Source organism: Neopsephotus bourkii, unplaced genomic scaffold, assembly GCF_033783945.1.
Source record: "Neopsephotus bourkii isolate Nb327-2 ecotype Australia unplaced genomic scaffold, CSIRO-AGI_Nbou_v1 NB_1660, whole genome shotgun sequence".
NCBI lineage: Eukaryota > Metazoa > Chordata > Aves > Psittaciformes > Psittacidae > Neopsephotus > Neopsephotus bourkii.
Window position 1 is genome coordinate 577,465 of NW_026902134.1, and position 23,684 is coordinate 601,148.

The window sequence follows — 23,684 nt, forward strand, 5'->3', positions numbered from 1 at the left end:
GCACGTTTGGCAATGCCACGACACGCATTGTTCATGAGGAGAAGGGGCTTTGGACCCAACAACAAACCAACCCGCTGCATTCCCACCGCCTGGCATAAGTATTAAGGACAGGAGCTAAAGACAAGCTCTATCCTAAGGGAAAGCATTACAGTGAATGAAATTAATTCTCAATAATTCTATTTGTATATTCAGCTCTTCTCAATGACTCACTGAACCAGAGGAAAATTAGCATTGCTCCATTTTTACCTCTCCCCAAACACTGCTTCTAAGCATGGAAAAGAATGTGGAGAGCTAATCTCTCGATGCACAACATGCAAGCATATCTCCTATTAATGTCTCCAGCAGTTATGCGACCAGAAGGGAGAACTGAGTAGACAGTGCTGAGTGTTAACCAGTCAAATCAGAGTGTCCAAGCAAGCTTAAACAGCCACATGTAAGCTGCAATTTGGATCAACGTCACACCGACACGCCGGGCTTTCTCCTTGCTCCTGGATTCCAGTGGCAAATCGAGGAGAAAGGGGGGAAAAAACCATAAATCAGCTCTTTGCAAGAGTATTCCTGCCCGTGCTCCCAAAGGCCTCCGAGAGAGCCAAGCTCTGAGCACGCAGCCGGTCCCGCCACTGGGAATCATCACCCACAACCACAAAGATCCGAATGAAGAAGGAATCTCCACCCGCATGAAGAGTACCGGGATCAACAGCACCCCAGCAGCAGCAAGTGGGGTGAAACTGGCTCCCATTTGCCCTGCCAGGCTGGGAGCACAAAGGAGAAGACCTGGAGATGCTTTAGCCCTGTGGTGTGGTGATGTCCCTGAGCAGAAGGGAGGCTCAGGACTGTTTTAAAGGGTGCTTTTTGCAGCGGGGAATGAGATGAACAAGCTCTGGAGAGCCAGGGTGGGCTTTAAACCCATCCTCTCCATCACAGACCACCATGGGCACCTCCTGCCCCTGGATCCATCCCTCCACACATGGGCTCCCTCCTCTCTGGGTCGTTAAATCCCAGTTGAGTTTTGCCCTCGTCCCACTTCGCATCCCCCCGTTCCTGCTCTTGTCTTTGTTATACCCAAGCAAGTGACACCATGAACCATCAGCCTATGGTGATGCCGCCTTGGCCCCGCACAGACCAGGATTGGTCACCTCGGAACACCAAAAGATGATCACATCCCATCGCTTCCAGCCTCCGATTGGACAAAAGGCGTTTTTTTCCCCCCGCCTTGAACGAAGACACCGGCCAATGGTGGATGGCACATGGCAGCTCACCAGTGCTCACCCAGCAATAAAAGTCCCTTGTCCCTGGGTGAGCCACCAAAACCCCTTCGCATGGGGTTCAACGCCAGGGTCCACCCGAAGCCACCTCCCAGTCCATGAGCCTGGTGAGCACCAGTTCCACCAGCTCCATCTGCCTCGGAGGGATGAAGGAGGAGAGCTCCTTGCGGTGACCTCCTGGTGCCACCAAAGCCAAGGTTGTCCAACTCCATCCTATGAGATGCTCCGGGCTGCGAGCATCCATAGAGGATGTTCTCCCTTCCCATGGAGGATGCTCTTTCCCCTTCCATGCACCAAGGCTCGGATGCTTCTGTTGCCTTGTCCTCTGTAATATCCCCCTCCGGCTGGGGACAAGCAACCAGGCCAGGAGATGACACCTCCATAGGCAAGGAGGAGCAGCAAGGCACCAGAGAATAAACCAAGAGCTCGTAAGAACTTCCCTACACCCCTGCGACTGCCGGCGTGGGCTGCAGGAGCAGCGCCAGGAACAATAGCAGCACCTAGATGAACCCTGAAGGGAAGACAGAAAGGAGGTTTTCCTTCAGCTTTCCCCAAGCAGATCGTTACAGGGAGTTAAGACATGCACTGAATCAGTCTGAATTACAGGGCTGTGGGTGAGGAGGGAGACAAATACCGTGTTTGTTCATTTAAAGTCATCATATGAGCAGATCTCTTTTACGTTACACCCAGAGGTACAGCCTTGCCCTGGCCAAGCTGCCAGGGACAGCTTCTTCTGCCTCTTTCTTTTTGCCCCTTTGCCTTTTGTGGAGACCCCCATGAGCACATGATCAAAACGAGCGGGTCCAGCACAGGTCAGAAGGCAGCTCCTTGCCTCTGTCTCTCACAAGAGGGTTTTCATGAGGTCGCAATGCCAGAATTGCTCCTTTCCAAAGCAGTTCAGGTGCTGGCACCCCCATTTACTCTTTATTATCATGAACTCTTCCCCCTGTACCCCCACCTTTGGAATCACCATTCTGAGATTAGAAATGAGCTTTACATCATCACAATCCATCACAAGATCTTTGTGTTCTTCTACGCACCATCAAGACCCCTTTCCAAATTGGTTGCTGTATTTTGCAGGTGGCATCTAAAAGCAACCAGTCCGACCCTTAAAGGCGAGTGGGAAGCACCCGGTTCCCCTCTTTGACCCCAAATTCCTTTCTATGGCAAAGCAGGTAAAAAAAGAAAATCTCCGTTTCCATAAGGAAAAGGTTGGCAGAGAATCCAGGGAAAGGGATAAGGACCAGCATGGATTTGCAGAGAGGATAAATTAGGCAAAATCAAATTCCCTGATTAGTCTCCCGCGGTTTCATACGCGCATAATATATTTTTTGCAAATCCCCAATCTTGGCATCTCGAGTCCATTCAAAGAAATGGAACAGACAAAGGGTTAAAAGAAGAAAGAAATCATTTGGATAGAGGTACTAGGGAAGTAAAACAAAGAAAACGGCAAGAAAGCAGCTCCCAAATCACCAGATCCTTCTCTTTTGATCCTGAGATCGAGTTATATCTGTCAGGAAGAAAATGAAACAGAAAAAAAGAGGGAATGGGATACGGGGAGAGGAAAAGGAGAAAAAGAAAAGGAATCCAGTGCTCGTATTTGCAAAACAACCATTAATAACCAGTGCTCTGATGCTGCTTTATTAAACAGATAATCCAGCACAGTAATCTGCATTGATTTAGGGATTCTCTGGTGCTCTACGACTGGTTACGCAATGAAAAGTTCCTCCTTGAGCTGTAGTTCTGCGTCCTGGGTTTAACTAATTCCTAATCTGATGGGAAGTTTTACTTTGCTAATTCAAGACCAATTCCCGGCCACATCCTTGTCTTTCTCAAGACGGACGTTCTCTTCGCATGCACAGAATCAAGAAACTCACTTCAAATCACAGGAGGCAAAGAGGTTCTTTTAGGAAAAAAAAAAAAAATCAAATCCTACCTCGGCTTTTAATTCCAGTCTCAAAAAGTTGTCTTTTGGGGGGGGCTTTTTTCCCTTTTTTTTTTTCCTCTTTTCCTTTCTCTTCCCTGCTTTATTATTTTTTTTTTTTTCACTTCATTTTTTCTTTCCTCCTCTTCCTTTGGATGAATTTCCTTTCTTCTCCACATCCTCCTCCTCAGGCGTGTAATGGGGTTATTTTTACTTTCGGTTATCTAGCTTTATGAAGACTCGACACCACTCATACAGCTAGATAACCAAAGATAACAACCAACCCCTGAAGTCTACAGCATTAGCAGGAAAAAGCCAACCTCTTCTTCTCCAGGGGGGTCGAGGGGCCACATGGCTTTTAAGGAAGGAATGAGGGAGGAAAAACGGATAAAAAGATGCAAATATTAACAGCGAGATCCATAATATCACCCCCGCTACGGCAGCGGCCCTGTTCCTGCATCCCAGGGACGAAAGCATCGGTGGGACAGGCGGGATCAGGCCCCTCGGGAGCACAATTTGGAGCAGAATTCCAGGATCGCCCCGCCAGGAGCTGCCTATTTTCTTGCCGAGTTGGAATTTGTTTCATTTGCAAACCAAATGCTATTCTGCAGGTGCTGAGAATTAAGCCCGCATTATTTTTAATAACGATCAAATTAATGCGTTCAAAGTGGTAATAATCAAAGCAAATAGAATTTGCGCCCGCAACTTAAAAAATGCGTTAAAAGACCGATAGGACATTTCCCCACCCATAAATGCATTTAACGCTCTCGATACAAAATGACTGCGAAAATCAAAACCTGCCCGTTTAAATAAAGAATAACTTGTGGTGCCTTGGGCTCAGCCAAGATCGGGGGGGACAGAAGCGATGAATAAACACAGAAAACACGGAGGAAATGATGAAAGGGAGGCAAGGGAGGAAGGAGGGAGGAAGGGAGCGAGTCCTGCTCGCAGCTCAGCACCCCGGCCCTGCGCGCAGTGTTCGCGCAGGGACCCGCAGCCCTCCTTTGCTTCTGGGGGGACCCGCAGCTCGGCTCCGAGGGGACCCGCAGTCCTCGCCTTCCTTTCCCGCATCCCTCCGTCCTTTTTTCCTGCGCGGGGAACCCGTATCCCTCCGTCCTTCGCTTCCTCGGCAAGGGGGGACCCGCATCTCTCTGGGGAGGATCCTGCATCCCTCCACCTTTCCCCACCCCATCGGGGCCACCCGCATCCTTCCATTCTTCAAGGGGAGGACACCGCATCCCTCGCCTTCCTCCGGGAGAACCGCATCCCTCCCTCCCGCCTCCACCTGCATCCCTCCATCACCTCCATCCCTCCGGCGGCTCGGTCAGGCTGCGGTGGGTGGGGGGGAGGAGGTCTCGAAGCTCCGCTCCTCCGAATCGCCGCCGCTTCCCCCCCCCTCTCCCGCACCTCTCCCGAGGAGCGGAGCGCAGGCAGCGCGGGGCCCGAGCCCGGCTCGGCTCGGCTCGGCTCGGCTCCTACCTGCTGCCCGCCGCTGCCCGCCGCTGCCCGCAGCCTCTGCGCCGGGGGGGAGCGGCGCGCGGCACTTTTCATTCATGCTTTCACACTCCCGGCCCTCGCCGCCGCCCCTCATTGGCTCGGCCCCGCCTGACGTCACCCCGGCCCTGATCTCCCACCCCTCTGCAGCGCCTATCGGTTCATCAATGGGCGGGTGAGGGGCCCCGAGCCGCGCGCACCCGCGCGTCGCCGCCACCCATCACCCCCCCCCCCAAACCCTGTCACCCCCCTCACCTTCATCATCATCCTCCCCCCCCCCCCCCATCTGCACCATCACCGTCATTATGGCCATTGCCCTCAGCACCATCATCACCCCCATCGCCACAACAATCAGCACCACGCTCAGCACCACGACCACCGCCCTCATCACCACCATCACGGTTACCATCACCCTCATCACCACCACCCTCATCACCACCGCCATCGCCATCGTTACAACAACCGCCCTCATTACCACCACCCTCACCACCATCGCTACCATCATCCTCAATGCCACCACCATCACCTTACAACCACCACCACCACTATCATCCTCAGCACCAGCACCGTCACCCTCAGCACCATTAGCCCTTACCCATCCCCAACACCAAGCATCACCACCATGACCATCATCTCCCCAAACCTTCCTCATCTCTCCACCCTCTCAGGGCCTCAGCCTTCTACCTTCTGCCGCCCCTCACTGCGGTGTCGGGCAGGGACCGGGGCCTGCCCGCACTCTGCAGACCCACAGGGACATCAGATGCCATCAGATGGCATTGTATTTATGCCGTTAAGACACCCAGCCCCAGTTCTTTTTATTTCCAAGCCTCATAACTAATAAGAGGATTTTTCACCAAACAAGAACGGGGCTTTGGGGTTTATTTAGGGCTTTTTTTTTTTTCCTTTTTTTTTTTTTAATTGTTTTGGGATTTGTTTGGGGTTTTTTTTTAATATTATTTTACCTTTACTCCGAAAATTCCCCTTTTCCTCGGATTTCCTTTCCCTAAGATCAAACAGCCGGGTTTGGGGCTGCAGCTTTGCCTTTGGGACGGGAGCAGCAGGGACCAGCCCTGGGGGCCCTAAACCTGTCCGAGGTGGGAAAGAAGGGGGGGGGGAAGCGCATCCTGACCCCGTTTGCCCCAGGACGCAGCCTCTACTCCCTACCCCCGGACCATCGCTGCCTGCAGACCATCCCCGTGGCCTCCTACGTGGCCCCCGGCTGCATGAAGGGGATTTTAGGGGGAGGATTTTCACCTCCAGCTCGGTTTAGGGAAAAAAAAACACGGATTTCGGACACATCCTAAAGAGTGCTCAGGGAGCGGAGGGTGGGGGTCCGGCATCCCCCGGTTCAAGCATCCCTCAGAGGGGATTTTGGGGACTCGGCCCCGCGCCTCCGCCTCTTTTGAGTCTCCTTTTTCATAAATCCACGCGAAGAAAAAAAAAGGAAATAATTCAAACCGATCGAAATTTGGATTTTAGGCTCCTCCGGGAATTATCCTTGAATTTGGTTGAAGCCGCCAAAAGAACAAACACTATGAATTTTGTTATATCCCGAGACGCGATGCAATGATACGGATTCCACTTTCAAACTCACATTCACCGCGGGATTACCCCAATGACATATGGTATATATATATATAAGTATGTACGTATATATGTATATATTAAGGTCGCGTTTGAGCCGTCCCGAACGGGGAGGGTTTTCGGGAAGGACGCCATAGATGCTCGGGTGCATTTCGTGTTTTCTTACCAACCCAAGCCCAGCTCCGCGCTTTGCTGCTGCCGAAAGTCGCTTTAGGGAGACCGAAGCCACCCAAACCCGCCGGTAAATACCCGAGAGCCGCCGCCGCGATCGCGGCATCACACCGGGCACGGCCGATTCGAAGCTTCCCAGCCCTCAAACGAGCTCGCAGGCCATTGCAGCGAGGAAAACTTCATTCGGGGGAGGCTAAAAGGGGAGCTGAGCTGGGCAGGATTTGACTCCGCGGGTCCCAGCGCTGCAGAGACCGGAATCCACGCATGAACCGAAAAAGGAATCAAAACCTACCCCAAATGCGGCGCGATTTTATTCTTCCCCGAGCAAGGTTGAAGCACAAACTCCCTCTTTCCCCAGGAAGGGAAAATGAGGGCTAGGGATGCGGATTTTAGAGTTTGGGTTTTTAAAAAAATATTTGGGGAAATTTAAAATTTAAGATTTTTTAAAAATGGGGAAATTTAAAATTTCAAATTAAAAATTCAAGAAAATTGAAATTTAAATTCAAAGGTTCCTGGGCAGGAAAAAGCCGTGCGGGATTTTCACCATCACCAGCCCCGAGCGTCGCAGCTGCCCCGAATAACGGCTCCAATTATAATAACCTCTACCTCCCCCCCCCAATTACTTCATTTTGGGGCCTTTCTCGGCCTGCTGCGGGGTTCTCCCATCGGGCTTTAACCGAACGGAGCAGCTCGGCCCTGGTTGGGAATTGGAGGGGAGAGGGGGGGAATTAAAGGAAGGCCACGCAGGGAGAAGTTTGGAAGTGGGGGGAATCCTCCCCTTGCCCCTCAGCTCCACACCCGGCCGCGCTCAGCCGCGCAGGGAGGAGGAAGAGGAGCGTAACCTCCGCTGTTGTAATGCGGGGTTGATTTCATTTCATCCAACGGGAGTTGGTTTCTCGGTAGCGAGTCCCCAGCTCTGCGCACCCCTAAATCCTACCCTCAAAGCCCGGCCGGGGGAGTGCAGGGAACGGAGGTCACCCGTGTTCGTGTCCCTACAGCAACCCCGGCTGCTCGCAGGAGGGAGAATTGGGGTCGTCCCCCCCAAACCCTATTGGGATACGGGGTTTCTTGCCGTGGAGGGCAACAATGAGCGACGGACACGCTGGTTGATCACGACCGGGAATGGCAGCATCCCTCCAAGGACCAGCACCCTAAACCTCGGTTCTCGGCTGCACCCCACCCGGAGTGGGTCTGCATCCCCCTTGGGACCGGGGCAAAGCCACCGTGGATGGGTGAAACGCGGGGAGGGGGCCCAAACTTTCTAACCTCAGATGCTCGGAAAGGGGGGGGGGTATCCCACCTGCCGACCCCGCAGCCCCCCCACGGTCCCGCTCCCGGAGCATCCCCTTCCCGACTCCGCAGCCCCTATAAAGACGTTTTAAGGGATGGAGCCCCCCAAAACCTCCCCCTTTTTCTCCCCCCCCCCCTTATTTTTTGTTTTTGTTATGGTTTTCTCACCGAGTCCAATAAATCGCGCTGCTCGTCTGGCCTCAGACGTGTTCAGCAACCCAAGCCCCGCCGCTTTTGTTCCGCCAAGTCTCACATTGTTTGTCCGGCTGCGGGGCCGGCCCAGCGCGGCCCGCGGGGGGCTCCGCGCCCCGGCCCGGCTGCCGGCAGCAGCCGTAGAGCTTGGGGGGGGGAAAGCGGTTGGAGAAGGGGGGGACTGATCCGGCCCCGGTGTTCCCCCCTGGTTCTTCAGCCCACCTCGAGGGGAATGCGCCCATAAGGCCAGTGGGTCCTGCCTGCGCTGCCTGCTCTGCTCACCTGCCTGCACTGCCATCCCTCCCTGCCCTCTTATCCTGCCTGCACCCCCAGTGCTCTGCCTGCACGGCTCTATTTCCCTTCCCTTCCCTACCCTGCCTGCACCTCAGCGCCCTCCCTGCATCGCTCTGCCTCCTTGCCCTATCCTGCCTGCACCCCCAGTGCCCTGCCTGCACGGCTCTACCTCCCTTCCCTACCCTGCCTGCACCCCCAGTGCCCTGCCTGCATCTCTCTGCCTCCTTGCCTTCCTATCCTGCCTTCACCCCCAGTGCCCTGCCTGCATCTCTCTGCCTCCTTGCCTTCCTATCCTGCCTGCACCCTCAGTGCCCTGCCTGCATCGCTCTGCCTTCCTTGCCTACCCTGCCCGCCCCTCCCCGTAGCCCTCTGGTCTCCTCGGTGGCCCCGGGACCGGAGCCGCCGGCGGAGGTAGAAGGGGCCGTGCCCGGCGTAAGGATATATAGGAGCGTCCGCGGAGCCTCCACGTAGCCTATACGTAAAGTATACGTGTTGGAGTTAACAAAAGTTGGGCTGCAAACGCGGGGGGGCCGGGGAAGGAGGGGGGGGGGGGCGTATTTCCAAGCTTAACCTGCTTATTGCTCGCAATCGATCAGCAAGGATGGCAATTAAGAGCTCATTACCATATATGCAAATGTAGCAAGCCCGCTCCGCAGGCGCGCAAGGAGGGGGTGTGGGGGGTGTGAGAGCCTCAGGCGAAGCGCAGCGGGTTTGGGGTCGGGAATCGTGCGGTTGAGGCGATAGAAAAGGGGAAAATAAAGGGGTTTTGGGGGTGTTGGGGTGGGTTTAAAGGCAAACGGCGGGGCCGCGGGTGCACAAAGGACTCGGGGCGCGTCCGCGCCCCTGCTCCGAAAGTGGCCCCAAAAACCGTCATTTAAAATTAAAAATAACAATAAAATTCCCTCCTTTTGGAAATAAACTCCCCGAGGAGCTCCCCAAAACCCAGAGCAGGTGCCCTGCAGGGAAAACCCCGTTAATTTGGTCTAAAGGGGTCCCCGTCCTCTTGGGGGGGGGCTTGGACCGCTCCCAGCCCCGTCCCTGGCACCGAGAGGAGGATTTTAAGGGGAATTACGGACTTTTTGCGTTTGATTTATAGAAACCCCCACTTTAAGAGGGCGGTTTTCCAGCGCTCGCTCTCGATCGCGCGTTCCCCCGTTGCAATAAGGAATTAACCGTGATTTTATGGGCATCGTCGGGTTTTGGGGGTCTGTTTTTCGCTTAATAAGCGCAGATTAGGAGCGAAGCACCCCTGATATTTAGTAACCAAGGCACCACAGGGGACGGGTGTCCCACCTACCTCTCAGCAGCGTCTCCCACCAGGGTATTTTATGAACTTCCAGCCGGGTCTGTGCTTCCGTCTCTCTATTTGGGGGAATGACTTTGTTTTCCTCCTTCCCCAAGCCCGAATCACGCTTTATTAAAGGTAAATAACGCTCGCTCCAAGTTGGACTCCAATTTCCTTCCCTGCTTGGGATTGATGGTTTTTAATTCCCCATAAATAACGTTTTCTCCCCGCTTTAATGTAACGATAATGAAATGAAACCCGGGAATCGATTCCTTCCCCTCAACACGGCTTTGGGGTTGAATAAGAGCGATAAAAACACCCAAAGTGAACAAACCCATCCCGAGGGCTCCGGCGCAGCAGCTCCACAAGCCCGGGTCAGTCCCGCTCCGAGCCGGGCCAGCGCAACAGCCCTGAACGGAGGTATCCGCAGCGGGCTCTGTCTTTATTCCTTCCCTTTTTCCTCCCCGTTTCCCCTCTTTTTTAACTGGGAAAAGCCCCTTTCCAACGGCCGCATCCGCAGCTCGGCGGCTGAACCGCTTGTCCCGGCTCCATCCAGGTCGCTGCTCCCCGCATTCCTCTGCCTCATCCCTCATTAATTCCTCAGCTCCCACGATTGATTATTTTACACACATATTTTTTCCCCCATCCCCTTCATTTATTTACTGTGAATGGCCCAAAACGGAAACCAGCGCCAGGCTGAGGGATCCTCCTTCATCCCGGGCATCTCCCTTCCATCGCATCCCAGATTTTGATTTGATTCTTATTTGTATTTAGGGAATGAAGCCGCCAATTTCTACAAATCTGCGAGTTTCGGAATGGACCGAGCGCTGTTTGGAAAAGGGGGAAAAAATCGATCCAAATCCCTTTCGGTTCCTCCTCTCTTGGCAAATCCACACTTCCCGATGAGACGAAGCCTTTTCCCCGTAAGCCCTCACCCCAGCCCCGGCGGCTCTGGCATCACTTCACCACCCGCGGGCGAGGACGGCGGCTTCGCCCCCCACATCATGCTCCAAAAAATGGGATCATTTCCACTTTCCCCCTTCTCATCCCAAAGCAGCAATTCCCGAGGTGCCGGCAGCCGGAGGGGATGTGCCCGGCCCCTCCGCACCGCAAGTTTTGGGGCGCAAAGCTCCGCTTTATTTTCTCTTCTATGGAACTTTAAAGTGGAGGGCAAAGAGAGGGAGATTCATGCCGGCTTTCCTGGAATTCCCTCTGGAATGCCTGCGGAAGGGCTGGCTCCGCCGTCGGAGGGCACCCAGCCTTTCCCCACAGCTCCCATCCCTTTTGCACAGCACCAGGGATCCCACACGGGCGTTATTTAGGGAAAACAGGCGGCTTCCACGGATGCGTTTCTTTAAGCGAGCTGCTGATGGGAGGCAAATCCCGGGCTGCGGCGAGGGGAAAGGGACGATCCAGGAGGATTTTCGTCATGGAAAACCGGGATTTTCGGCGCTCGCTGTCCCAGGGGAGGGGACCCGCGGCGCCCAGCGGGACTTGCGCGCACCGGAGCCGCGTAGCCTTTACCTTAATGCAATAAAAGCCCCATCTAACCCAAAGCAACCCCTTAATTCTGCCCAGAAACGCGCCCAACCTTGCGCACAAGCTATAACGGGTGCTGGGGATGTCCCCAACACCCAAGGCAGGGGTGCAGCCCCAACCGGGTTTAATGTCAAAGTCTGTGCTCGATTTTGAGCAGCACCCCCCCTCCCTGCAACCCCATGGGGCCACGCACATCGGGGAGCTGAAAAGGGGGGGTGCCCGTTGTGAATGCACCAGCAGCACCCCGAAACCGGCTCAGAAAGCCTCGGGATGCCCCCATCCCTTCCCCACATGTACCTCACTTGCGTGTGCCCCAGGCATGCAGCCGTTGTGAGCATGCAGGGTGCACTTACCACGCGTGCAGGACACGCAGGCTGCAATGCGCGCATGGGGTGCGTACAGGGTTGGGTGCACATACGTGAACACACGTGTGCACACACCGACTCCATCCACCCAAGGACTCCAGCAGTGAGATGCTCTCCGTGCCCCTCCATATGTGGAAGGGGCAAAATAGCTACCGCAAAATGCTCTGCCCATAGGAACGAATGGGTTTTGCTGACTGGTGCTGGGCACCAGGGAGCATCTCCGGGGCTGTGAAGCCTTTGCAGGGTGCTGAGATCCTGCAGGGCCCTGGTATGGACCAGCCCTGGTGGGGTTTTGAAGGGAAATCCCTTCCTTTTTGCCTCTCATCTCCATGTGGGAGGCCTCTTAGGAGTGCATCTCGCTGATACGCAGTGATGGTCAGATACAGGGTCTGGGTCGCAATTCTCCTTGTGGAGAATTCCTTCAGAACCTGGGCTGTCTGAGCTCTGATCTCACAGACTGGGGGGGAAGGAGAGGGTTTGGAGCCGGTGATTGCCAAGGAAATGTCTTTGTCTCACCCACTTGTGCTTTCGCTGGGCATTTTCGCAGTGCCACGGCTGCAGCATCCCCCCAGACAAAGACAAGTGCAACAAAAGATGCGTTTCGGTTGCCTGCTGAAGGACAGGAGCAGAGAAGCCCCAGGGCTGTGCCAACCATGGACACCCTCACCCTTTGCTCCATCCTCACCCACCAGCACCCACAGGGAAACAAACCCCTTCTCCCTGCAAGCCTCGTGTCCTCCTCCTGCTTCTCCCCACCATTTCCTACCTCAGGTGGACATTGGAGTAGTTCACCTAAAAGGCCAAACCGCAGCCGGATGCCTTCAGAAGCACCCCTGTAACCTGGGAGCATCCGAGGGGAAGGGGGCTTGGAGCCTGGAAAGAAGGAAATTCATTTCTATGGGATTGTTTGGGCCTTGTGGGATGTTTTCCCAAGCTGACAGCAATAAAAACCCCACAGCAGAACCCCCCCAAACCCAACCCGAATGCAAATATTCCCTCTTCCCATAGCGGAGGGGAGCTCTGTTTTGTCTGGATGGAATTGGGTGAAGTGTCCCCCCGGCACCTACCCCGGCTCCCACAGCTGCCCGACGCACTCAGTCCAGCAGGTGCCTTTTCTTCTCCTTCAAAGGGCTTTGATGTGGACAGCTCTTTTGGAGAATGGGTTTGTTAGGGAGAGATGCCTGGCACGAAGGCGGCCTGATTACAGCCCTGCTCGTTAAAAACAGCTTCCCTGGGTATTGAGGGGGATAACAAGGATATTTCAACATTCCCAGCGTGCACCTTTAAGCGGCAGAAAATAAGGGAAATTGCTGGCGTTTAAATCACTATTGCTCCTTTTGAACTCCCACTGGCTTCTCCCTGCAATCGCTCCCTTCGCAGGAGCTCGAAGCCGAGGCTCGATGGCAGCGGCATCACAGGGCCGGAGGGATGGGAGGCACAGCGGGACCGGCGTCCCCACGCTGGAAAGGGCCAACGAGGCCGTTTTCCATTGGGATGTCGGAGGAGTTCCCATATCAGGGCCCATGGCCCCGCTTGAGAATTCCTCTTGGATTTGGGAGCAGCGTTTCTGTTTTGTCTCTACCTCAGAATAAGCTTTTTTCCCCCAAAACGAGAGCAGAAAAGCCCACAGCTGGTGCTGGGGGATGAGCCGCTCTCCCATGTTCTGCAAAGAGCGGTGGGGGGGAGAAGCCACCCCAACCCTCTAATTTTAGATGTTCTGCAATGCTTACAGCATGCATCCCTCCAACGGCCTGGCACCGGTGCTGATTTCCACCCCAGCACAAGGAGAGGAAAGGAGAACTCGGCTCCGCTGCGACCTTTTCCATGCTCTCGCCATGGATATCTCCTCCTTTCGGGGGTCTTTTGGCCCTGGGAAGGCCCTTTGGTTAATAGTTACAGATGGCAGCTCCTGGGCAGAGGATGAGGCTTTTTTGGGGTAATTTGCTGACATTTTGGCTTCATCCGCTCCTTTCAGAGTCTCCGTCCCCCAAAAAAGCAGCTTTTTGTGGAGTGCTGGGAGCCCTGCAGATGAACCCCCGAGTTAGACCTGTTATTCAACAAGAAGTCCGTTATTTCCCAGCTCTTTTGCCCTCAAGACCTGGATCTTTCCCTCTATGGGGCTGTACCTCCAACATCCTGCATGCGGGCTCCATCCATCCCACCCCGTGAGCCTTCTCCTCCGAGGTTTTAGACCCAGACCCAACCAATTCCTTTTCCTATTTAATTTCCTATTTAACCCCCCAAAAGCAGATCCAAATGGGTGTGTGTGTATTGGGGGGAAGCGAAGCCGCAGCATCCCCATCCTGAAAGGGGGAAATGGTGCGCGGATGCAGGACAATGCGGCTCAAAGGGCTCGGCGGGCTGCAGCCCCCTGTTAAAGCCGAGCCTTAGGGGAGGGCGAGGGTCTCGGCTTACCCGGCCTCGCATCAAAGTCTCCTCCATTGGAGCAAATAACCTTTATGTCCAGGGCCTAGCAAAGTTTGCTTTCTCCCTCCAGGGTTAGGCACAGCAGGAGCAGAAGAGAAAGCAAGGGCTTGTAGGAGGTTCCCTGCGCATAATAACCTCAGAGGAGTTTAGGTCTAAAGACTAAAAGGCTCTATTTACTTTCAGTGACAAGGAACAATCTAAGCAGATGTCCTTTGATGGGATTAGTTATTAATCCTTGAATCATGGGTAAATGGGAAAATGATCCATTCTTTGCCGCAAAATCCTTTACTCGCCGAGGTTGCAAGGCTGCGTTGTTAGCGGAAAGGGCTCGACCTGTCCTGGAGGGGCTCTGGGGGCCGGGGCTGATTCCCAATGGATGTTTTACAGTTTGTGCCCTGGAGCGTGGAGCTGGAATGAAGGGAAAAGAGGGGAAATCAACCCAAACCTGCAAGAACCCCCCGAGGGAAAGGGGGCTGCTTCCACTAAGGGCTGAGAACAGTGGGACGTGTCAGACAGTTCTCAGTGTAGGGGTCCCGATTCCTCAGGTGATGATGGTGATGGTGGGAATAATAATAGTAATAATAGGAGTAATAATAATAGTGATGATATCATCATCAATAACAATAATAACAATAATAATGCAACCCCATAATAATAAACCCTATAATAATATCACCTATAACACACTTATAATCATAGAATAGTTAATAATGGTATCACCTATGAGAATATAATCACCTATAAGAATATCAATAAGTAGTATTAATAATAATTGTTAATAATAATCACCTATAACATCACTTATAACACCACCTATATTACCTAGAATAATGATATCACCTATAAGAATATCATCACATGTAAGAATATCAATAGCAATATCATGATTATCATTAGTATCAATAATAATCATATAATCATCACCTATAATGTATAAACATCACCATGTATAATAATAATATAACCTAGAATAATGATACCACCTATAAGAATATCATCACATGTAAGAATATCAATAGCAATATTATAATTATCATTAGTATCAATAATAATAATAACCACCTATAATGTATAATGATCAGCCCATGTATAATAATAATATCACATAAGAATGATATCACTTATAAGAATATAATCACATAGAAGAATATAATAGCATATAAGAGATCAATATTAATAATATCAATAATACCAATAACATAATAAACTCCTATATTAATATCACCTATAACAACAGTGCATATAATAATTAGATCATTTATAATAATGCTATCACCTACAAGAATATCACCACATAGAAGAATACAATCACATGTAAGAATATCATCACATATATGAACATCATAGCATATGCAAATAGCAATAACATCATTAATATCATTATAATCAATAATATTAATAGTAATTATAATGCTAATAGTAATAATGGATTGTCACCTGTAATAATGGTATCACCTGTAAGGATATAACCAGACACAGGAATATAACCACATGCCATGTGCTCGGGAGAGGGAAGAGTGGGAATAGCTGGTCGGATGCTCCGGGATGTCCCAGGGGACCGATTCCCAGTGGATATAAATCCATGCGGATACTTCCTGGTGCTGTAGCCTCTTCCCAGTGCTGGGAGGGTGATGCACTCCCCAGCCACGGCTCATCCCAGCCCCGGATGGGAGCAAAAGCTCAACTTGGAGCCAATCACCCCGAACTCCCAGTTGGGAAATGGAGAATTCCCAATGGATAATTCCCTCTGCTTCCTTTTGATTTGTGATCTGATTGTACAGAGCAGCGCTGGCTCCGAGGGGGGATAAGCCGTGTTCTGATTGAAGCATCACACAGTGCTGACCCGCACGTCCCTCTCCAGGGCTACAACCACAGTTCCGAAATCAAGGAATAGCAGACAAACCCCTGCTTGATTCGGTTACAATTCCTTTATTGATCTTTTCCTGTTGTTTTACTGACCTTCTACTATTGTTTTGCTGATCTTTGACCACAAAAAGAGTAGTTTTTGGTCGTAGGGAGTGAGCATCATATGTAGGGAAGCTGAGACCTGGATAATGCTTTAACCAAGGGTCACAAGAGGGACCACAAGCATCCAGCCTCTTCCATTACTTGGAATGGCGTTTTCCAGGAGGTAAAACACTGGGATAACCTGCAGCCAGCTGCCTGCATTCGGGCAAAGGCCTCCAAGGAGCAGCCTATTGGAGGTGAATGGCTTTGGACTTCAAGCATCTTCATGGGATGGGGAAACTCGATGCTGGGCACCACTGGGCAGCTCCAAATGCAGCCCTGCAGGCGATGGGATGTGCCCTTGCCTCCCTTGCGGATCATGCTGGCTGCCTATCGTGCCTATCGCTCTCTGTTAGCACTGGTGGGGTCCGCATAGGGGCAGCTCAAGGAATTCCCACCGGGATTGGGATCATCCCTGGTGCCGTCCATCAGCCAGGGCCGCCGCGGCTCCCTGCGCTCTGCCGCCACCTGGCGGCCAAACGCGACCCTGCAGGCTCCGCATCCCCATCCCTGTACCAGTTCCCACCAGTGACCCCCAGCAGCTCCCCTGGTCCCAAAGACACCCCACAGAGAGCCAAGGGGGGCAACGGGGACCCCAAACCATCCTCAGGCCCTCCCGCTTACCTGGTATCCTCGCTGGCAGCCCAGCAGAAGTCCCACCTCCAGGCAGAGCGAGGCCTCCCTTGTTCTGCAGCCAGGCTCATGAGGACCAGGGGATGGTCTGACACCCGCTGGGAAAGGCTTTGATTGGGAAACGTGGGCCTCATCCATGTGGAGCCATAGCAAGGGCTGGCTCGGGGTGTCCATCGCAGCCAAGCAAGCAAGCAGGGATGGGAGACATCAGAACTTCATCTCCCCACAGCATCCCAGCAGAGCCATCACCCTGCCTTAGGGCTGCTGCTGGGGCACACACCGAGCCCGGGGTATCCCAGGTCCTCAGACTGCCTGGATCCCAGGGACAGGGATGGGAGGCTTGAGGATACTGAGGAGGAAAGCAGGGTCCTGGTGGCTTCCCCACTGCCCATCCCAAGGCCCATCCCCACCTCAGCAGGAGCCTGAACCCAGGAAAGAAAGAGCCAGAAGCAGCGGAAATTATCAGAAACGTGTATTTTCTTTTCTTTTTTTTTTTAATAGTAAACCTCTTTACAACAAATATAGTGAAAGAGTTTCCAAACAAAACTCATAAGAATTTTTCATGGTAATTATTATTATCATCATCATCATCATTTTTTTAATATATTTTTCTTTTTTTTTTCCTTTTCTTTTTGTTATTTTTTTCCTTTGTTTTATCTTAGTGTGGAATATACAATAACGCATCACCATACAGCACAGAAAGAAAAAAGGGATATCGGAAAACCAAAGCGGACGCCTCAACCACGGGCTGCAGACCCTGGGAAGGAGCCACTGATTGTCAAGGGTGCGGGTCGGGAGCAGGGATGGGAAGGGACAGGGATGGGGGTGATGGTGTCCCCAGGATTCGGGGGGTTCTCAGCCAGTAACCACTCAAGAGGAAGATGGAATTAGGCAAAGATCCCGGTTCCAAACCCCATAAATCCTCCCTTGCAACGCTGCTGCTTGGCAGCATCCCACCCAAAGCATGGAGCAGGGGGACGCGCTGGTCCCCTTCTCCATGCACACAGCAGGGTGTCCCCTGCTCCGTACTGCATGGGCGAGCGTGCGCCCATCCCATGAGCATCCCATGAGCATCCCATGAGCATCCCAATCTGCCACCTCACCTCGCACACGCACACACACACACACACGTGGAGGAGCATCAGGAAAACGAAAGAGGTTCAAAAATAGAGAGATATATATTATAGATACACAGTTCATCCTTTTCTGTCCTTTTTTCCCCCTCTCTTCTCAATTCCTTCTCAAAACAATAAATAAACTCCTCAGGGGAAGTGCACGTCCTGGTGCAGCATCCTTAGGGCGGAAAGAAGGAGAAGAGCTGCCCGTGCTGATGCAGACCGAGCTGTGCAGGGGATCCCATTAACCCCACACAGAGGAGCTGAGGAGAGGGGGATTTCTGCTTTATTCCCTTATTTTAGTGCATCCTTTAAAGGGTCTGTTCTGTCTTACCAAGGCGGTTGCAGATGCCCCAGACTATGCTAACACCTACCTGCTTTACTTGAGCTATGGGGAGCTTGGGGATGGGAAAGGACTGAGGCCACCCTAGGACCTGTTTGCCAATGGGACGAACAGCACAGCCGCAATGGTCCCACTTGGTTCAGCATCCCAGTCACCAGCAAACTGCTTGGGAAGAGCCGTGGGGAGAAGGGGAGTCATGGCCCGAGCTTGGTAATGGGGCTGCTTCCTCCCTTAGCCTTGAAGGCATTTGGGAGCCCTGGGGGACACCCCAGCATCCAGCCAATGATGGGGAAAGGATGCTCGGTACTGCTCTGTGCTGTGGTTAAATGCAGGGGGGAGCAGCTCTTGCCCTTCTCTGCCTCTCCCCATGGCACCGGGATGAGGATGCTCTGAAAACCCCATCGCTGCCTGCTTGGAAGATGCGGCGAGGTCTGAGCCACACCACCCTCTTCTGGCTTAAAGGAAGCATATTCCAAAGGGGACTTCACTCAAAACGGAGCTGCAGAGGAATAAACTGAACATAAATGGGTTTTCCAGCGGCTGGGGAATGGAGGGGAGCTGGGATGACCCCATCCACTCCTCTGAGGTCCCCTATTCCTGCTGGGAGCATCCCTGGGCACTGGGTACCTCCCCATTCCCAAGGCTCCCACAAAAGCTGTTCCCGGGTGGTGCTGAGCTCCAGGACCCATAGGTGATCCCCCAGCAATCCGGGAGCCCTCTATGGAAAAGCATCCGTGGGGCCCAAACCATCCCTGGGATGGGACATGGCAAAGTGGGGGGCAGAGAGGGATGGGGAAGGGGCTGAACAAGAGGGTTGAACAAGAAGGTGGCTGTACAAGGCGGCCACGGCCGAGGTCAGTATTATTACAATATACTCTGACAAAAATAGAATCTCGTTTCATATCAATACAACAAAAAGAAGCCCCAGAACTCAAAAGCAGCTTTTCTGCCCCGTTACCATCGCTGACCTGGATCTCGCTATTTACACGGACAGGTTGAATACCCCAAGTGAAAGAGCAGAGGGAGGACAGGGAAGGGAGGCTTCGGGCAGGGAAGGGCGATGGAGGTAGTGAAACCTAACACTTGGTTGAGCTTTTTTGTGTTAAAAAGATAAGAAAAGGGGGGAAATAAAAGGGGGAGGAGAAGCGAAGTGGGATGGGAAGAGGAAAAGGCAAAGGGAAATGGTGTGGGGTTGGGAAAGGGAAACAAGAGCTGAAGCCCACGGTTACGGACTCACCCACGGCCCTGTGGGAAGTGGATGGGGATGAGGTTTTGCCACTTTGGGGTGTTCTAAATGCCCCAAACGGCTCCAAACTGTGCCTTACATGGAGGGGAATGGGGGATGTGGCATGGGGGGGGCACAGACAAGGTATGGCTGGGAAGATGCAAACTCCTTCCCCATGCCAAGGGGTCCTGCTCGACCTCGGCCACTTCCAGCATCTCCCCAGAGCCGGTGCCAAGCTTCCCAATTCCCAGTAAAAGCAATGGGGGGATGCGCAGGAGGTGGAATTTGCCATGGAAAATGGAAGTGGGGGGAGATGTAGGTTTGCTTTTTCCCTTTGCTGAGGTTTGGGGGGGAGGAAGAGGAAAATGAAGAGGGGAAGAAAAGGAAACCTGCTTTCTCCTCACCCCACTTTCCCCCATGGGACCACGCACAGCCCCTTGTGACCAGCTCCAACAACCCTCAGACCCCAACCCCGGCAGCAGCCCCATACACACGGCAACAAACCCCTTCCCAAAGGATCTCCATCCACCCTCATCCAAGCCTCCAACGCAGCCGGGCTCTTCTCCATCCCCTAAACCCACCCCGTTTAGCAGGGGGGTCACCCCTGTGTGATCACTCCACGCTGCACTGAGACCATCCCCATCCCTCCATCCCCATCCTCAACACCCTCCTGATGCCCTCCACGCTGGTATCTGAGGCTCAAGGCATCACGTAGGGTGCTGCTCCATCCCCATGGAGATCTGCCCATCCTGCTGCTACAGCAGCCAAACCAGCCCCTGCGACCTCCTTCCATCCTCCTCCTCCTGCACCAAGCCAAGGTGAATTCCCAGTTATCCCAGTGCACACCAGCAACAGAGCCCTCATCTGCTCCTGGCGTGCCCCCCAACCAGCACACGGCCATACCCCCTCCTCAATGCTGCTCTCCCCAGCATCACCCCACCAAAGGGACACCATGGACCCAACCATCCCCATCCCCATCCCCACCAGCACAAGCACCCCCTAAACGAGCCAGCCTCGGCTCTTCCAACCCCTGGGAAAGACCAGCCTTCCCGGGATGGGGGGGTCACAGCCATCCCCCCCCAGTGCCAGCATCCCGGCTGCATCCACCAGCACCAAACCCACCCTGGCGCTACAGTCCCCCCATCACCCCATAGGGAGCAGTGGGGTCCTATGGGGTGATGAGTGGTCCCCATGGGGTACCAAAGGGGTGATGCTGGTGAAGGGGGGGGTGTCTATGAACCACCCCAGCTTACCTCTGCCTACGGCCCGCGGCGTCGAGCCCCGGTCGCGCGCGTTGGGGAGGGATCCACAAGAGATGTCAACGAAGGTAAAAGATCAGAAACAAAGACTTTGGTTAAATAACCACACTTTTAGAAAGGGATATATCATTTGGAAACATTATCAGTGCATACTTCTTAATATGAAAATATACACAATTGTATTTCATTCTCCAAAAAAAGGAACAATTAAAAACAAAAGCAAACTAGCCCAAACACAATATATTAGCTTTTTTTTTTGTCTTTTTCTTTGCGTTTTTCTCGTCATCCTTCCCAAATTTGAACGCTACACTTTGTTCAGGTTACACTTTTTTTGGCTTTTTTTGGCTTTTTTTTTGTTTTTTTTTTTTTGTAAAGTTTTTTGCTGTTGTTTCTTCATGCATTTTACACCTTTGATAGCCTTTGAGAATAAATAAGCTCCATTTTTGCTTCCACATCTCTAAAAACTGCAGCATTTTAACTATTGTCATTGAAATCGTGCAAGGTTTTTTGTGGGTTTTTTTTTTTCTTTTTTTGCAACACCCCTTTTTAAAAAATGGAAAATATTTTTTTTTTCCCAAACTCAAAGAAAAAAAATAAAATAAAATCCAAGAATCCCAACTTAAAAAAAATTTACCCACGATTGTAACCGTCAACAGTACAATGAGCACGAGAACAGAAAGTGAGACCCGGGACGGGCTTCGAGAAGCACAAAGGAGGGTGTTGGTGTCTTTAAGATTGTCGTTTCTCTCGCTGTCTTTTGAAAATTAGGAGGAGTTTGATGGATTTTAAAGTCTTTGGGGGAGGTGGAGGGGGGGAGAATGACCCAGACACAAAAATAAGAATATAACCCTAAAATAACCCCCCAAAATCAAGCCCCCCCCAACAAACCAAGCCCTGAAACTGCATCACCGCGATGGTGAAGCTGATGCCGGATGCGACCCCGGGTATCCCTGCTCTTCCCACGAGCTCTACTTGCCCGTGGCATCAGCCCAAAGGGGGGTGATGGAGTCCTTGCCGCAGGGGATGCTGCGGATCTGCTCCGGGTGGATCTAAAACCCGCATCGCAACGGAACCCGGAGCGTTTGCAAGTCCTGGGGTTTGTGGTCGTTTCCATCCAGGCTCAGCTTCAGAAGAGCAAAGTCGGGAGGCAGGGCATGAAGTCCATGAGCAAAAAATGGGGGGGGGGGGGCGTGTTTTGGTGATGGTTTTTGTGTCCCCCGCCTTGGGGTCGCTCTGCAGGGATGCTCCAGCGGCGTGGATGGCGTCGAGTGCCAGGAGGGGTTTCCATGCCTCCTTCCCGCCGGGATCTCCGGAGCAAGCTGCTCCCCAGCGGGGCAGGAACCCCCCTTTTGGGTTGGGTTTTATTTCCTCTCTTTGTGAAGGAACCAAAAAATCAAACCTATAAAATGAGACCAATGAGACGTCGATAATCCCACCTAATTTCCAAAGCAAGGCCGTGCAAAGAGCTCAGGTGCGTGTCCGGCATCGCCGGCTCGGGGTTGTGGGGCAGGGGGGGTCAGCGTAGGCGAAGGAGGAGGATCACGGTCCGCAGCATCTCTCCTGCTTCCCGGATGGAAAAGCGGAGGTGGAGGGAGGGAGATCTGCTTCTGCCGCTGATGCCGAGCTGGCGTTTTGGAGGTGAGAGCTGAGCATCTCCCCGGGATACAGCTTGGGGAGGGAGGGATGCAGGGAAGGGGCGGTTTGACCACATAGAACCTGCCCGGAGCCATCCCAAGGCTCGACAGAGCATGGGAATGGGAGAGGGAATTAAACATTTACCATTCAAAAGGAAGAAAATCATCAATTGGACAAACTTCATGGCAGCGATTGGCTATTGCCAAGGTTTCCATAGGGGAATTTGAGCTGGTCCATGGCATGGCAGGGATTTCAGGGCAGGATGCTCAGCCCAAGCTTTGGTACCCGGGCAAGGTTTGGTGTGAGCTGGCACCAGTCATGGGCTGAGCATAGGCTTCCCTGATGCCAGTGCTGAGGCTCACCCCAAACCATCACCAGGGAGAGAAGGGAAAGTCAGGGTAGGTGTTGGCTCTGAAGGGATGTGCTCCATTTTCCCTCTTTGGCTCTTGATTTTCACCCGATGTTGGGAGGATTTCCTCCAACCACTCACTTTTTAAGTTATCCTGATCCATAACAAGCAACGTTTTGGGTGTTTTTCCAATTAGAAACATTGGGAAAAGCGGCTGCACCTCCATGAAGCCCAGCACCGCTCCTGGCTCCCAGAGCCCATCCAAAGGAGCTGTTTGGCAAAGGTGGCATCTGGGCAGGTTTTGTGCCTGCGGTGACAAGGCAGCAGGATGGGGATGGGGATGGGGACCAGCATCCTGGAGGAGAGCGCCTGCAGGGAGAAAGCCCGTTTCCAAACCCTCAATCCCTAAGCTGGTGGCTGCATTTTGGGGTCAGGGAGAGCTGATGCCTGGCCCTGGGCAACACAAGGAAATTCCTTGGGTTTTCCTCCTTTCTCCCTCCACTAAATCACTCCCTTGAGACCTTCCTTTCCCCCCCAGTTCACCCTTGTCTTTTGAGGCCTAGAAGCCTTCAGGCCAAACCCCAAAGGATACCAATGTCGGTTGCATCTTTCAATGAGAACCACGTATTCCTGTTTTCCCAATGGAAAGCTTTGTCCCATGTGGAATGGGAATGCATTTTTACAATGCATTTACCAATTTTGTTTGGTAAAACCTGCGATTTTCTGTACAAGCAGCATAAGAATCACAGAATCCTGGAATGGGATGGGTTGGAAGGGACCTTAAAGCTCATCCAGCCCCCATGGGCAGGGATACCTTCCACTAGAGCAAGGTTGCTCCAAGCCCTGTCCAACGGGATGGAAGTGTCTAAGGAATCCTTCCTCTCCAGACACCCTGCAGCCAGGCAGAGGCCAGACTTTGGGAAAGGATAACCAGAGTTAGAACATGGTCATGGCCAGCAATAGTGGAGCTCCCTTGGGTGCTGCCTGCATTGACCTCACACAAACAGGTTTCAGTCTTCCAAATCTGCCTCTTATTCCTTCTTATCCCTTTTGATTTAGGAAAATCAGTGCCTGCCAAAACCCTTCAACCTTCCTGAGAGCTGGATCACATCCAGGCCGCCCTTCCCTGCACACTGGGCCTGGGACAGCCCCATTGCTGCGCTTTGGGAAGGCTCTGTGCCCCATCTCCCCTCCGAGCCCATCCTTGCTGCAGGCGCTCTTCCCCAGGGATACAGTCCCACCTCCCAAAGGGGACCACCATCCATGGGGGGGGGGTCTTGCACTCAAT

At 52.8% G+C, this 23,684-nt stretch overlaps 1 long non-coding RNA gene across 2 annotated transcripts; it reads left to right on the forward strand.

The window, feature by feature from the left end:
* Nucleotides 1–8,532: 8,532 nt before the first annotated feature.
* Nucleotides 8,533–17,322, forward strand: LOC133223965 (uncharacterized). 2 transcript variants are annotated; one of them, XR_009728749.1, is made up of 3 exons: nucleotides 8,533–8,692; nucleotides 14,218–14,375; nucleotides 17,133–17,322. It is a non-coding gene; the product is annotated as an uncharacterized LOC133223965 (long non-coding RNA). The 2 variants fall into 2 exon arrangements; XR_009728750.1 differs by lacking the exon at nucleotides 8,533–8,692 and adding an exon at nucleotides 13,733–14,076.
* Nucleotides 17,323–23,684: the final 6,362 nt, after the last annotated feature.